General features: G+C 48.7%; 1 pseudogene; it reads left to right on the forward strand.

Moving 5' to 3' along the window:
• The first annotated feature begins 6,275 nt into the window (after window positions 1-6,275).
• Window positions 6,276-10,586, forward strand: LOC139600031 (fibrinogen-like protein 1-like protein; annotated as a pseudogene).
• The last annotated feature ends 4,762 nt before the right edge of the window (window positions 10,587-15,348 follow it).

Below are 15,348 nucleotides of genomic sequence, written 5' to 3' on the forward strand. Positions count from 1 at the left end.
AGCACCCACCCCCCGCGCCGCGGTGCCGACAGTCTATTGGCTAGGCGCCCGCTCCGCCAGCTGCGGATTGGTCTCACGGCCGGTCGATCGTGCTGCCTCGCCCCGCCCCGCCGGCGGGGCGGGGTGAGAGGTCGCGTTATGTAAGTAGCAGCGCAGCGCACGGCTCCATTTTGTAGCCCCCCGTTATCCTCCCTCCCCCCCTGCCGCGCGACGACCAATCACAGGGCACTCCGCCCCCTCTAGCCCCGTGACCACCAATCAGAGCGCGTTCCGGCCACCGCCCCGCCTCGCGCCCATCCGGGTACTCCTGCGAGGACGCGCGCCGGGCTTTGTCCTCCGCGTCTGGCGCGGGGCATTGTGGGGGCTTGTGTGGCGGGCGCAGCCGCTCTCGTAGGAAGCCCCGGGCTGGGCCCGCCGGTGCGGACTCTCAGCGGCCCCTTAGCGCCGGGTCCCTCCGCTCCGCGGGGAGGTGGAGCAGTGGCCTCCGGAGCGGATGAGGTTGAAGAAGAGGCAGGAGCTGCGGCCTGTTGGGACAGTGGGGAGGGAGGCTGGGCCACCCCTTGGATGCTGCTCCTGGGAACGGAGGAAAGACAAAAATTCGAGAGTTGTGGGTTGGGTTTTGTGGGTTTATGGTTTTATTTTTCTTGACAGGAAATGTGTGGAGAGATTTTGTGGCATGAACATTTACTGGGGATTGGAGGGGCAGTAGCTTGAGCATTGCCTGCCTAAAGCAGTCAAAGCAGAAGCTGTGATCTTAAAGCTCTTTCCAAGGGATTGGAAAGAAGATTTGTGTTTACTGTGCAAATACATTATAGGGATCCTGGGTTTGTGCTGTTCATGGCACTGAAAACTAGGTCTGCTTTTTACAGCCCTATCGTGGCTGCTTCAGGATGAGAAGCAGCAGCCCTGGAAAACTGCTTAGAATCATAGAATCCCACAATGGCTTGTGTTGGAAGGGACCTTAAAGATCATCTTGTTCCAACTCCTGCCATGGGCAGGGATCCCTTCCACTAGACCGAGCTGCTCCAAGTCCTGTTCAACCTTGCCTTGGACACTCCCAAAGATAGAGCAGCCACAGCTTCTCTGGGCAACTTGTGCCAGGGCCTCACCATTCTCACAGGGAAGAATTTTTTCCCAATACCCAATCTAACCATGCACTATGTCAGGCAGATGGACACTCAGATTACCCCCTGCCTGTAAAGGGCTGTTTATGCTGGGTGATTTGGCCCAAGGGAATGTATGAACTGGGACCAGTTCTGCTCTGGAGCAAAAGAATTAATGGTATCGTTCATTTCCCTAGAAGACAGGAGAGTAACTGGATCTCACGCAGTATTCTCCAGATTGTAGATGTAATAATCAGATCATTATTAGTTTACTAGTTTGCTTTATAGGAATGAGGATCCCGTAATTTCTGCTGGTGAGGTATTTAAATCATTTAACTTCCCTGGGTGCACACGCATTTGATGTGTTGTGTAATTCTGGGGAGAAGTTTGGGCTGTAAGTATCCCTGGAACACAGCAGTTGCATAATGGAACACAGAGTACAGTGTCTGCTGGAATCAGAAGTCCAGTGTATTTTCCACAGCATTGTAAACAGGCAGGAAAGAAGGGTAATGCTGTAACATAAGTGTTCACTCTTTCTTTATTGTTGTTGCTACTAATAGTAGTATTCTGCAATGGAACAGGTTCCCAGTGAAGTTATGCCCCATCCCTAGAAGTGTCCAAGGCTGGGCTGGACAGGGCTTGGAGCAACCTGGTCTAGTGAAAGGTGTCCCTGTCCATTATTTGGATGGAACAAGATGGTCTTCAAGGTCCCTTCTAGCCTATCCCCTCACATGATTCTATGATTCCATTTAGTACCAGAACAGATATGTATTGCCATAAATCCATCAGTGAGTGTAAGAATGGTTGTTGAGAATTCCCATTACCACTGTAAGGGGCTCTAAGAGTTGCTTGAAAGCACAGTCAGCTCACAGCCAGTGAAACAGGTTCTTGTGGGACTTCACATGGAGCTTGGCTTCATTCCACGTTATTTTGTCAGAAATTAGAGCTTGTTGGAACCCAGGAAATTCCTCTGGCTGCCCTGGAGGACTCAAGCCCCTGTCTGGGGCTTAGAGACCTTGGCACAGAGCCCAAGACCCCTGTGCCTTTGATTTAGCCCTTGGAAAAAACAATTCCTAACCTTATATGAAGAATTACAAGCCACGACAGTTTAAGTAGAATGATAGTGAATTTATCACAGGGTGAAAAAATAGATTTTTTGGAGTTTTTAGAATAGGGGTTCAGGGAGCAAGATGGAGGAATCTGGGCACATCCAGCCTTTCTCTTTCTTCTTGTCTTCCATCTTCTGCTGTGATGTTGGCACTTTTAGATTGGTTTAGAGTAGAAGTTCACTGTCTAACATAGGTGATAGGTATTGGAAAGTAATTGTAAATATTGTATACATAGTTTTTAGTATAAAAAGATAACACCGCCCGGGGGCAGACAGAGTGCCTCTGACTGTCTTGCTGAGCAGATCTCAGCAGGTCAGGAGAAAGAATTTTATAGATAAGATACAATAAACAACCTTGAGACCAAGAAATTAAGAGTTCTGACTCCTTCTTCAACCCTGGGCTGGGAAAAGAGACTTTCTGACCAGCTAGAGACCCCAAGAGAGCTGAAATTCTACGTGGTATATGTCTGCCTCTCTGGGCTGCAGGGCAAAGTGGGGAGGAGAAGGAAAACAAGTGTAATGAACTGAGGGAGAATGGGGAGCAGATACAGACCTGTGGAGCAGTACAATGTGGGAAGAACATGCTTAGCTGAAAGGCGGTGTTGAGTGAATATGGCCACTCTGTAGCTCTGACACTGTGGGGACACATCAGAGGTCTGACCCTGGGGAATGGCAGCATGTAGGGAGGGGGGCAGCAGGCACAGGGCTAGTTCTTGGACAGGGAGCAGCCTCCGAGGAGCTGGAGGCAGGGCAAGGAGCTGAGGGAGGCAGAACCACAGGGAAGGATGGGAGGGTGAGGTGCCTGTCCCTGCACATCCACCGTGGAGCCATGTGCCTGTTCCTCCATAGCAAACCACTGGGATCTGAGGCATGGCAACCTTCCAGTGCTGATACAGGACTGGTCAAGGTCTGGTGTCCCCCAGTCATTTTTCAAGCTGGGAAATTGTATGTAGTTCCTGGCACAGGTTAAATATGCACTGACCTGAGAGCTGTTCATTGACCCTGCAGCTGCTTGCTGAGGCACACAAAAGTTGGGTTTCTCTTCATGGGTGGTACCTGCCTGTAGCAGCAGCTTCTTAGCCTCAAGAGCTCTGAGTTACTCTAGGATGGTTTTCCAAGGCTGTTGTATACTGTCTGCCAGTGCCCAGGAGGTGGCACTCCTGCATTTGGACAGTGTGTGCAGCTGTTCTCCAGACACACCAGAGGTTGTCTGAAGAGGAAAATTCCATCATCATCCCAACTGGTTTGGTTCTGCTAGGGAGGGAAGTGGCCACATTTGCATGGTCTGGTGATATGTCCTGTTCTGGGAGATACCAAAGCTGGAGTGGTGAGCTGTAAGAACAGTCTCTGCTGAGCAGGCAGGCATTCCTGGGTGTGTTTTGATGGCAGAAACTCCAGCAATGGGTTGGTGTCACTGTCAAATGAAAGCATCCTTATGAGGATGGAGCCTGCTGTCATGAAGCCTTTCCACTGGCTGCCTCTTCTCAGCCATGGCTGGTACCTTTAGCATTCCACCTGGGAGCACATGATGGAAATCACCATTGGACCCCCTGCTCCTCACAGCCTTTAACTGCTCTTGCCCCTCCCCTCAGTCCCCATCTTCCCTCGCCTTCATGAGCACTGGCCATGGAGGAAATAAAAGCATTTGGACTCACTTGAAATAACCTTCCACTCCTGTTAAACGCTGGTGGAACTAAGTGGATTTATCTGAATGAGTTGAATGTAGGTAGGAGGTGAAGTTGTGACCCTGGGGAGGTTCTCAGATTTTCCCTCTTCAGAAACAAAAGCAGATTTGCAAGTCTGGTACATGCATGTTTAGAGAGCAAGACAGTTTGTGACCCAGAGGAGCAAGGAGCTGGTGAGTGGTGGGAGAGGTGACACAGGGGTCTGTCCAGACTGGCCATGCTGCTGGTCTGACTCTTGCCTGGCCTGAGGGCACCTGAGGAGGTACTGCATTGATGCTGTTCCTAGCAGCTTCCAAGCACACTTGGTGTTTGACCTGGTGGTTTGCAAAGCCCTTCTCTGGGTCATGGACTTGCTCTGTACGGACACAGGAAGGAGTCAATGTGCCTAATCTCTGGGCACAGCGTCCTGGTGATCTGTCAGCTGTTCTTGTGATCTCTGCTTGAAAACTGTTTCCTCTTACGTTCCTACACCTTCAAGCAATTTCTCAATTTCCCCATCCTTCCCATGGCAATCCAGACTTCCCAGTTACTGCTCCTCTGGGCTGGTGAACCAGCAGAAGCCAACTCTGCCCCAAGTGCTCCAAGGTCAGTTTGATCCTAAATGTGATTTTGGCCATGTGGATCATAACATGCCTCTCCCCTCACCCCAGGTAGCTGCCAGGATCCAAAATCAGGGATTGCCCTCACCCCAGTGCCTGCTGGACTACACAGTCCTGGACTACTCAGTGCCAGCTGTCTGGACATTGTGCTGGCAAGGGCCTCCATAAATAACACAGGATTTGGGAGCAGGACACAGCTCTGAGTGGGTGGCCAAGGATGCCACCCTGCTGTCACCACTGATGCTCCCCAGAGGGGAGCTCCCACAGGGCTTTGCATTTGGAGCTGCAAGTAGTCTTGTGTCTTTCAGAGAAAAAGGAGAGAGCTGTTTAATCTTGGAGGAGCTGGAAGAGCCACAAAGGGGCGATTTCAGGGAGGATTTCGTTAGAAATGGCCCAGATACATCAAACTATCTCCTGCATGAAGCCATACCCCATTACTGCTTCTATGTGCGGGACAGCTTACAGTACTTATTCTATTAAGAGCCTGGTGCTGCTTTGATACATTCCCAGGAGACTGTGATAAAATTTCTGACACTATTTTCCTCGACTGATTCCAGTAAATTACTTCCAATGGAACTGGCTGCCTGCCTGATGCTGAGGTGACATTGTGTCCCTGACAGGCAGGCAGGTTCCTGGTGGAGTGGGCACAGCAGCACCTGAGGGCTCCCAGGGGTGGGAAAACAACAGGCTTCTAGGGAATGTTGCCAAACATCCTCAGCATCACTGACATTCTCCCAGTGAGGCAGTGAACACTGCCCAGCTCCTGGCTCATAGCACACACAACAGATGCAGATTCCATGGGACACCTGCAGATGTTCTTTCTCTTTGCTGCTGGTGATGACATCCCAGGTGTGTCTGAGTCAGCTCTCCTGCTCCAGCCTGGAGTTAATCCAGATGCTGGATGTAATCTTGTTCCTTTCTAACATCAGTGAACATTTGAATTGGACCAAAAGGCTCTGGCTTTACTCCATACCTGTGAGCCTGAAGCATGTTTTCAAGCTGGTGGTGTTGCTCATGCAGTACTTACCATCCTGGGTGCAAATACACATCCTTATATATTTTTGATCACAAAATCTTTCACTATCAGAGCCTGTCCTGGTTAGGGCAAATTTGGGAGGAAACTTCCAAAGAAGTCCCTCTACAAAGCATATTCAAGTGGCCCCTCCCCCTACCGGTTTGGTAAAAGATTTCCTTGGAGAAAAGCGGAAAAAAACTTTCTTTGTTTCTTTAACAAGCAAAGTATTCACAAGCATAAAAAAAGATTAAACATTAAAACTCCTCACTGTTCTGAAGACATGGCAAATTCAGAAAGTCCTTCTCGGGCGTAGCTGCGTTCACTCAGTCTCTTATCAGTCCCTCCTGCACTGGAAGATGCCACGCCCCGGCCATAGTGGGCCGGGCCACAGGTGTGAGCTCCTGGTGTTTTTCTGGGGTTTTAGTCTAGAGAAGTGCTGATGAGTTCCAAGAAAAAGAAAAGCCACAGTCTGGGGAACTTCTCTGCCTTAGCTAGCTAAAAAGAAAAAGTAAAAGGAGACCTCTCTCCCACTGTCTGTCCATGCTGCAGACAATGCAGTCCATGAGAAGGAATGCAGGGAAGTGAGTGCAGTTTCTGAAAACAAACTGTGCTTCTTTTCCCCCGACTTCGCTCTCGGAACCAATCTTAAAGGTGCAGAACTTAATATCCAGCATAAACAGAACAGATGACTGGGGATACAAGTATCATAAAGTCATCCTAGGACAAGCCAGTAATGTTAGCACATTTTGGTAGCTCCTGAGGGCTCTGGACTGGCACTGCAGCACAGGCAGTTGCACCAAAAGTGTGCAACAGCCAAACCCTACTCAACAGCTCAGCTCCAATCCTTCCAAATTCCTGGTAGGAAACACCTGCTCACAGTTGCATGTCTTCAAGGGGAAAATCCTGCCTTGGGTCAGTCACAGCCATGGGGCTTCTTGCATGTGCTGGGAGCTCCTTTGTACCCATATGGGCAAAAAGTAGGGTGCTGTAGGCTTCTGAGCCTAGAGGTGGCCTTTGCATCTGACCAGACCACCTTCCCTTTGGTACCCAAGGATCCCTTTGGGAAAGGGTCCTCTCCCCTCTCTTTGCTGTCCTCCACATGGTAAGAAATTGCTCTGGCCTAAAACCAGCATTTTTTTTCAGGCTGGGGAATGGTCAGGGAAGCTCCTTCTCATGTGCTGTGTTTCTGTGACTGGGGAATTTGAGAGAAACCAGAGACACCCATCTAAGGGCCCAATCCCACAGCTCTCCCTGCAGCACTCAGTACTGGCCAAGGGGAGGCAATGTCAAGATGCTATTCCATCAGTTTTCTCTTTTTGTGGAAGTTTGGTGACCCCTGCTGAGGTACATGGTGCCTCAATGTCCTGGTTTTGCATGGGAGACATTTACGGAAGCGATGCAAAACTTTTAGCCACTCGAAACTTGTACACACCTCTGTGAACAATATGTTAAAGTTGAAAGAAACCTGGGAACTTCCTCTTTCTCTTCCAGCTGGCAAAGAGGTAACACGCCCTGGCCCTCTGTTTCGGCCAGGCCGGGCGGCCCCTGCCACGGGCTGGGCCCCTTCCCCCAGGGCACCTGCCAGTCCCCTCCCATCGGCTGCTGGGCAGGGGAGGGAGTGCCGTGAGCCGGGCCATGGCTCCAATTTCTAACGTCTTGCCGCTAGTCCAGGGCCAAGCTGAGTCCACCAGCCCCCAGAAGCAGCCCGGGCCGGGCTCGGCCAAGATTTTACCACCGTGGAAGTTCGCCCGCAGCCACCGGGCAGGGGGAAGGAGAAGCCACCCCCCCCTCCCCCTCCCCCATCGTGCTGCTGCTGAGTTCTGGCCTGGCTGATTAGATCCCAACCTTCCATCCCCCCCAGCCGCAGTTCCCTCCATCTGTAGCACCCAGCCCGGCCAGGGTCAGGTGACAATCTGCAGGCCCTGGGCAAGATGTTAATTTTAGTGCTTCAATCCTCCCTTGAGTGAGAGAAAAGAACAAAATGCAGGCAATATAAAGGAGCAATATGAAGACATCGAGGTCAGTGAAGAAGTTAAGTCCCAGATGGGAGGGATGAGGAGATGTCTTAATCTTAGGGCTGAAATTCCCTTGTAAAGCTATGGAGAAAAGACTCTGTTTCCCTGTAGCACATGAAATCATGGGGATATGAAGAATTCAGATTGATATTGAGCAAAGGCCTCTATGCCAAAGTAAGCAGATGATAAAGTAGCTGTAATCTATGAGAAGTTTGAACAGAAAGAGAGAGAAGAGTGAAGACCCTGTGCCCCCAGGGAGAGAAGAAGACCTGTGTTCCCAAAGATGAAGATGATTTTAGAGATGGATAATGAGAAACTTTGCCTTTGAACAGCTCATCTTTAAAACCCATAAGTTGACATGGCCCATAAACACAGCTGTGGGAAAAGCTTGTGGAAAATGGGAGGGATTTCATGATTGCAGATTTCCCCCAGTGACTGCTATTCATGGAAATTAAAAGCCATGAGACAACTGTTTTCTTGTGGAGAAACCTCCATAACATTAACAAGAGGGACTTCTCTCCCTAAGTGAACTGAAAAAAAGACTATTTTAGAGGTGGTAAACTGACTGAAATTTTAGGTTTTGTTTCTTTACATTGTCAGTGGGAAAGAAAAAGTTGTGGGGGGAGGAGAAGTGTCCTGAAGGTTTGTTCTGATTCTTATTACTCTTTCTTTTAGTTACTGTTAATAAACTTTTCTTTATACCCTTTTAAAGTTTTGTGCCTGCTTTGCCTTTCTCCTAATCCTACCTCACAGCAGGAAGTGAGTGTATGGTGATTGGCCAGCACTGAACCTACCACATGCATTGGTGCATTGGCTGGGAAATCTCAAAACTGCCGAAATCTCAAATTGGTGAACCAAAACCACTACGCTCCTCCTGATGTGGTGTCCGTGCTGCTGCTGAAGAATTGCTTCAGATTCTCCAGGAACCAGAGCCTCTCCTAGGCCACCCATCACTTCTTGTCACTGCAGGACCACAGGGCACTTTCCTCCTGAGGAAAGTTTAGAGAGGACCTGCAGGCTCTTCCCTGTCGTGTGGGAGGCTGGAAAGGGCAGTAATTGCTGCTATTATGGCTGTCTGTGACCTGCCAAGCCTGTAGCCACAGACAAATTATTAGAATAGGGTAGGAAGAAAAGTCACCTGGGACATGAGACAAGTAGCCTTGACCTCAAAATATTTCCAAGCTATTGGCACAGGGAAGAGGATGCTCTTTTCGAGTGTTGCAGCACTGCAAAGCAAATGCTATTCTGCTGAGCTGATGAGTCCTGGCATCTGTGTTGTGGGGCTGCACTCACCATGAGTGCATATGAAAAACTCACTGGCCCGACAGTAAAAAGGTACAAGTGCCTATTTGGAAGATGTCTCCAGGATGATGGGAGCACATCTGTATCATCTTGTTTTTTCCATCCTTGAGTTTGGAATAACAAGGATTCATCTGGAGAACTTGATTTTACTGCTAACATTGGCAAACTCCAATGTCCTTGTGTTTCATCCCTGTGTCTCTGCAGTGACCTTGTGCTTTCTGTGGCAAGGGGTGACATCACAAACATGGTCAGGTGCAGGTAGAGAACAATGATGTGCAGATGTTGACAACACCAGGAAGATAAGTTACAAAGCTCATCACAATGCTTAAATATGGATATAAGAGAGAAAAAAGGATAGAGTTAGAGAACTCTGCTAATGTTTTTAACTCCTGTTAAAACCCTCCTTGAACTACTCTTGTCACACTCAATCTGGTGTTGACTCTGCCTTTCTAAAGCCATATTCAGACCCGCCTCTGCTCAAGCCTGTTCATGATGTCTCTGTCCACACACTGACAGCTCCTTGAGCCCTTTTTCTCCAAGGACTTGCAGGATTGGTGAATGGCTCCAACCAGTGCTTGGGACGGATAGAGGTTTGGTACAGCAATGTGTAGGGGATGGTGTCTGATGACTCCTGAGACACAACAGATGCCTCTGTCGTGTGTAGGCAGTGTGGCTGGGGGAATGCAGTCGCAGGCCTGAGTAGCATTTATTCTGGGAGACGATCTGGGATGGACTATCTGTCTGGACAACATTACCTGCAATGGGATGGAGAGGCTCCTCAGTGAGTGCTCATCGCAGGTGGGGAGAGCACAACTGTGGGCACGACAAGGAGGCAGGCATTAATTCCAGAAGGGAATTAATGTGCTCACGTGACAATGGGATTTGCCTCATCTGTACTCTTTGGGCAGGTAGGGCTGGTAATGTCTTGGTCTTGCAGAACCAGCCACAGGTCTGTGCCTTGGGCTTGTTCAGTCCTCCTGTGTCCTGCCCCAGGCTGGCCCATGGACTGCAGCAAGGTCCCTGCTGGCAGCCCCAGTGGCATCTACATCATCCAACCCACAGGACTGCAAACATCGTGGTGTACCGTGAGATGAGTGGGGCAGACAGGGGCTAGACTGTCATCCAGAGGAACTGGCAGCTCAATGATCTCCTGGGACGAGTCCTGGAGCACCTACAAGCATGGCTTTGGGAATGTGCACACCGAGTGGCTGGGCACTGAGTACATCCACCAGATCACCAGGCAGAAGGTCTACCAGGTCAGGTTTGTCATCTGGGATGCTTCAAATATCATGAAGGTTGCAGACTACAAACTATTCAGCCTGGATGATGAGTTCTAGAGCTACCATCTGAGGCTGGGAGTGCACTTGGGGAGTGGAGGATGCCATGGCCTCCAAGGGCATGACCACATGACAACATGAAGTTCTCTGCTAAAGATCGGGATCAGGACACGTCTAATGGGAACTGTGCCGCCAGCTCTGGGGGTGGGTGGTGGTACTCGGCATGTCACTCTGTGCATCTGAACTTCAAAGGGGCCATGACATGGAGCAACCTGTGCCCAGGGAACTGCAGAGCCTCGGCCATCCTCATCAAACCCACCACCTACTGCTAGTTGCATTTTCATTTCCTTTCTGCCCAACCTGGGGCTAATTCTGGCTCTCCAAAGAATTGGAAAAAAGCAAAACCAAACTGGGTGTGCCACAGGGTCTTTGCAGAGGTTGGTCATATGTAGCTACTGAATAAAATAAGACATTTTCAATTTTTTCTTCCTCCTGTAGATTTTCTCTACTTCTCAGCTGTGCCTGTGTCATCTAGTTCAGAGTCAGACCATTTTAATTACATTAATAATAGAAACAGTCTCTTGGAAACTCAGAAGTTTCCAGATTGGTAGTGCACTTTATACAACATGTGAAATGCTCAACCCAGTAGACTTCTGTGGCTTTGTCAGTTAATTTACATCCTTAGCTTCAGGAAAACGACCTAATTTCTACTGAAGATCTTGCTCAAGATACTAAAGTGCACAGACAACTTCCCACTCCAAACCTCCTGCATGTAAGGCTTAATAGATGTTAATTAGTCAAATAAATTTTATTCAAAGAACTGTCTGAATTGTGAGACCTTTGAAGTTCTCAAAGAGGTTAATGTATTAGAGGGTTTCTACTGCTGCAGTTCAGCTTTTCCCTGAGCCAGGGCTATGATGACTTCCCAGAGTCAGTGCTGGTAGAACAGTTGGACTTGATGTAGAGGGCTTTTCCAACCCCCATGATTCTATGATACATCCTCATCTTTGCGGGCAGAGCCCTTCAGCAGATGCCACCCTTTCCAGCTTCCAGCCTCCATGGTATTTATGTACTAAAGTTGCCTCCAGTGGCATGTGAGTCCTGGAGTGCCTTTGGCTCAGGGAGATGAGAGCTGCTTCCTAATCAATATAGAGACATGAGCTAGAAAATAAAAATCATCAATAACAAATCTTCTATTACTTTGTCATGCTTGTGTGTGATTTTTTACACTGTCATTTTACTGCGTGTCTGCCTTGAAACATGGGATTTCTCTCCCTGCCTCCTACTGCCTCCTGCTCCTCTGCAGTGAGTCATGAGGTGTGTGACAGGTGGGAGTAGGCATCTGCCAGCTCAGAAAGGAGACTAAGCCCAGGAGACAATAACTTACATAGAATGTTCTTGGCTGTCAAACTTGGGAATTTCTTGTTGCATTTAGAAATATTTTTGGTTTTTTTCTTGGATAACTCTCTTGCTTTGAGATACACATGGAGATATATGATTAAAGGAACTTTCTGCTAATGCCTTCCCCCCCAGGCTGGACACTCACTATACATGCAGGTAGGGTGAGAGGCAGCTCAGGGGCAGTGCTCCCCACCTGTGTTGGGTTCCCAGCATCACATTCCCTTCCATGACAGGAAAGACAATTCCATTGGATATTCCATCCTCATGGTGAGTCTCCTTAGCAAGATGCAGAAAAGTCTCTTTTGCACCATGTCCCCTCATTATCTTTAACTGGTGTGACATTTGTCTGGAAGAGATTGTCCCCATGTGCCCTTGTGAGACCCCATCTGCAGAGCTGCCTCCACCTCTGGGGTCCTTAGCATAGGAAAGATGTGAAGCTGTTGAAGCCAGTCCAGAGGTGGCCACTGAAATGCTCTAAGGGCTGGAGCCCCTCTACTGTGGAGATAGGCTGGGGGAGCCGGGGGTGTCCAGCCTGGGAAAGAGAACTTAGAACCCCTTCCAGTGCCTGAAGGGGCTCCAGGAGAGATGGAGAGGAACTTTGGAAAAGACCCTGGAGTAACAGGACAAGGGGGAATGGCTTCCCACTGCCAGAGGGCAGGGTTAGATGGAATATTGAGAAGAAATTCTTTCCTGTGAGCATGGTGAGGCCCTGGCACAGGGTGCCCAGAGAAATTGCCCCTCCCTGGAAATGTTCCAGGCCAGTTTGGACTGGGCTTGCAGCAACATGGTCTAGTGGAAGGTGTTCCTGGACATGGCAGTAAGGTTGGAATGAAATATGTTTAAGTCCCTTCCAACCCAAACCATTCCATGATTTTTTGAGGTGATACCTCACTTTTCCTAGAAACTCCAAGGTTGCTGTGCATCCTCAGGCCTCTCTTGCTCTCTCCAGGGAGGTTCAGCTTGTCCCACAGTAACAGAGATGGGGTGTAGTGAGCCAGCCCTCTCCAGCAGGCTCCACATTCTGGGCAAACAACCTGACATGCATCACCATCATGAAACCCAATTAAAATGCAATGTCAATGTGAAAAGAGGGGATTTGAGAAGTGTAATATCACCATTACATTTCTGCTGGTCCCCAGAGGGTGCTCTTGCCCAGGGTTTGCCAGGCAGCTTCCTGAGGGAAGGAAGTCTGGCAGACAAGGAGAGCCCAGAAATATTCTACGAGGAGTCTAGCTGCAGACTGCAATTTTCTTTTCTATGTTGCTTACTCTGTCCTGCCACTGCATCGAGTGTTAAGATCCTGTCAGCACCAGCTGTTCACACAAGGAATGTGAGAGAGGCCATCCAAGGAAAAAATCACCAAGGACTTCATTGCATAGATATCGAATCATGGACTCACAGAATGGTTTGGGATCTTAAAGCTCATCTGGTTCCATCTCTCTGCCATGGGCAGGGACACCCTCCACTAGACCAGGCTGCTACAAGCTCTGAGTTCCCATCAGTCAGCTTTGCTTTGGGCACACAAAGAATTTTAATGGTTCCAGTCCTCCATCAGTTTACCCAGTTCCTGATTGGACTTTTGGTTTCACAACATACTGAGATGAACATGCCAGTCCTTCCTTTGCCTGGTGCCCCTAGAAAAACAGAATCACAGAATAGTCAGAGTTCAAAGGGACCTCTGGAGATCATCCACTCCAACCTCCAGCTCTGAAATGTGCTGAATAACCACCTCCAACCATTCCCTGTTCCTACTGCATCCGTGCCTACACTGTCAGTGCCTGTCACCTCATTCACCTTTTTTCCTAACAGTCCTGATCCCTTTTCTTGCAAGGATGCCATTCCCACTTCTGACCACCCATTTTCTTCACCTCTGTGACCTTTTCCAGTGTTTCTCCATCTTTTCTGAGCCAGGCACCAGAGCCACACACACTTGTGAGCTTGCTGTATACGGGGGCGAGCAATATTTTCCTTGCAATATCTGGAGCCTTTTTTTCTTTTTAATTATTCATGAACCTTCAACTGATGTTTTTAGGGAACTGCTTACAGTTACCTTTAGCTCTTGACTAGCGTTAATCTAGAGTCCCCTAGTGTACAGTGAGGGATGTGCTTTACTTTACCTTTATCAACATTGACTCTCATTTCCAATGGCATCACACATTTTAGGACCCAAACAGTCTTTTACAAAATTCCTCAGCTCTGCAACCTACCTGTCCCTGTGTAGGACTCCTGCTCTGCTCCCTGATTGACTAAGGATCTGTCACCTCCTCCCCCAGGCTGGATGCCCTTCGCCTGTGGGATTTCCCTTCTCTGCAGCATGAGATCTGCTGGACCAGGAATGAGGGAGTTGTGATGTTCATAAAAGCCTCACTGATGCACTTCTCTGTTTCCCTCAAACAGATGTTATCTCAGAGGACTGAAGTCTGTCTGGGACTGGTGAACAGATGGCAAATGGTTTTGATCAAAATCCTGGGAAGTCTCTTTTGCCCAGCATGAGTAGAATGTACCCAGAAAGTCTCTGTATCTTTGACATGTTTGTTTCTTTGTGCTTTGCCTAATTCTTAGTTTCCCAGGTCACTCACATGCCCATTACTACTTTAAAATATATACAGACAGTAGTTTTAAAATTACTTCTCTCTTCAACATCTTGACAGGCAGCTTGGGACAGGCTGAGGTGGTTGTAATGGATCACAGAGGGGGAAACAAAGCTGCAGACCCACAGAAATCTGGATAGAAAATGAAGACATGGTTCTTAAGTGAAGAAATGGTGTGAAAGGGAGGTTTGCACCAACCAGTGTAGAAGCTGTCCAAACCACCTTTTTGTGCATATTCTTCTTCCAGATCTGGAAAATACCCTGGAGAGCTGCTGACCCTTCTTGGTCTCACCTGGGTGATATGTAGATGGAGCTTAAAAGTATTCAGCTCCATCTACAAACTGAATTAGGGTTCCAATGCCTGCAGCAGTCTATTCTGAGTTTATACTGTATCTCCATCAGAGGTACCTAAGATCTCTGCCTGAGTGCTTTCCAGGCATGTGTGCTCCTTCCAGGCTGTGGGGCTGGGAAAGAAGTTGCCAGAAATTAGAGAGAAAAGAAATGTTTTAAGTCTGAAATTATATGTGCTGTGTCCTTCTGTGGCTCAGGTCAGTGAGCAGATGCTTGCGACACAAGTTTGGCTGGGATGGCACATTCCACATCCTGTATTTATCCAAGATCCACTGTCATGGAGCAGGGGTTGGTGCATCAAGCCCTGCCTGCCCACATCTCTCAGGAAACCTCAGAGGTGAAGGCAACCCAGGGTGGATTTAGAGTGGATATTAGGAAAAAAAATTTTCCTGTGAGGGTGGTGAGGTCCGAGCACAAGCTGGTCAGAAAAGCTGTGGCTGCCTCATCCCTGGAAGTACTCCGAGCCAGGTTGGACGGGCTTTGAGCAACTTGTTCTTGTGGAAGGTGCCCCTGGTCTAGTAGAAGGGGAGTGGAATGAGATGAGTTTTAAGGTCCCTTCCAACACAAATCATTCTAGGATTTGATGATTCTTTGATTTTAAGGACTACATGACAACAAGGTGTGTAAATCCCACTATACCCAAACTCATATCTGTTCTCTCTCACATTTGTTGTTTATATCCCCTCTCCTGCTGGATTGCAGCTTTGAGCAGGCTTTCCTGGACTGTTTCTTAGCTTGGCACTTGGCTCAGTGCCTTGGCATTGTGCTGAGCTGAGTGCCCGTTGCTATAATTTTACTTGTTTGTGTCCCTTAATCTGTATTTGTTCCCTTGAAAGTGCAGGGAGATCCATTAAAGCAGAGGCACTGGGTAAATACCGCCTGCAGTTCACTCCACCAGCAC

The sequence above is a fragment of the Agelaius tricolor genome, unplaced genomic scaffold (genome assembly GCF_023055355.1).
Source record: "Agelaius tricolor isolate 1412-34295 unplaced genomic scaffold, bAgeTri1.0.p SCAF_25, whole genome shotgun sequence".
In the NCBI taxonomy this organism is placed as follows: domain Eukaryota; kingdom Metazoa; phylum Chordata; class Aves; order Passeriformes; family Icteridae; genus Agelaius; species Agelaius tricolor.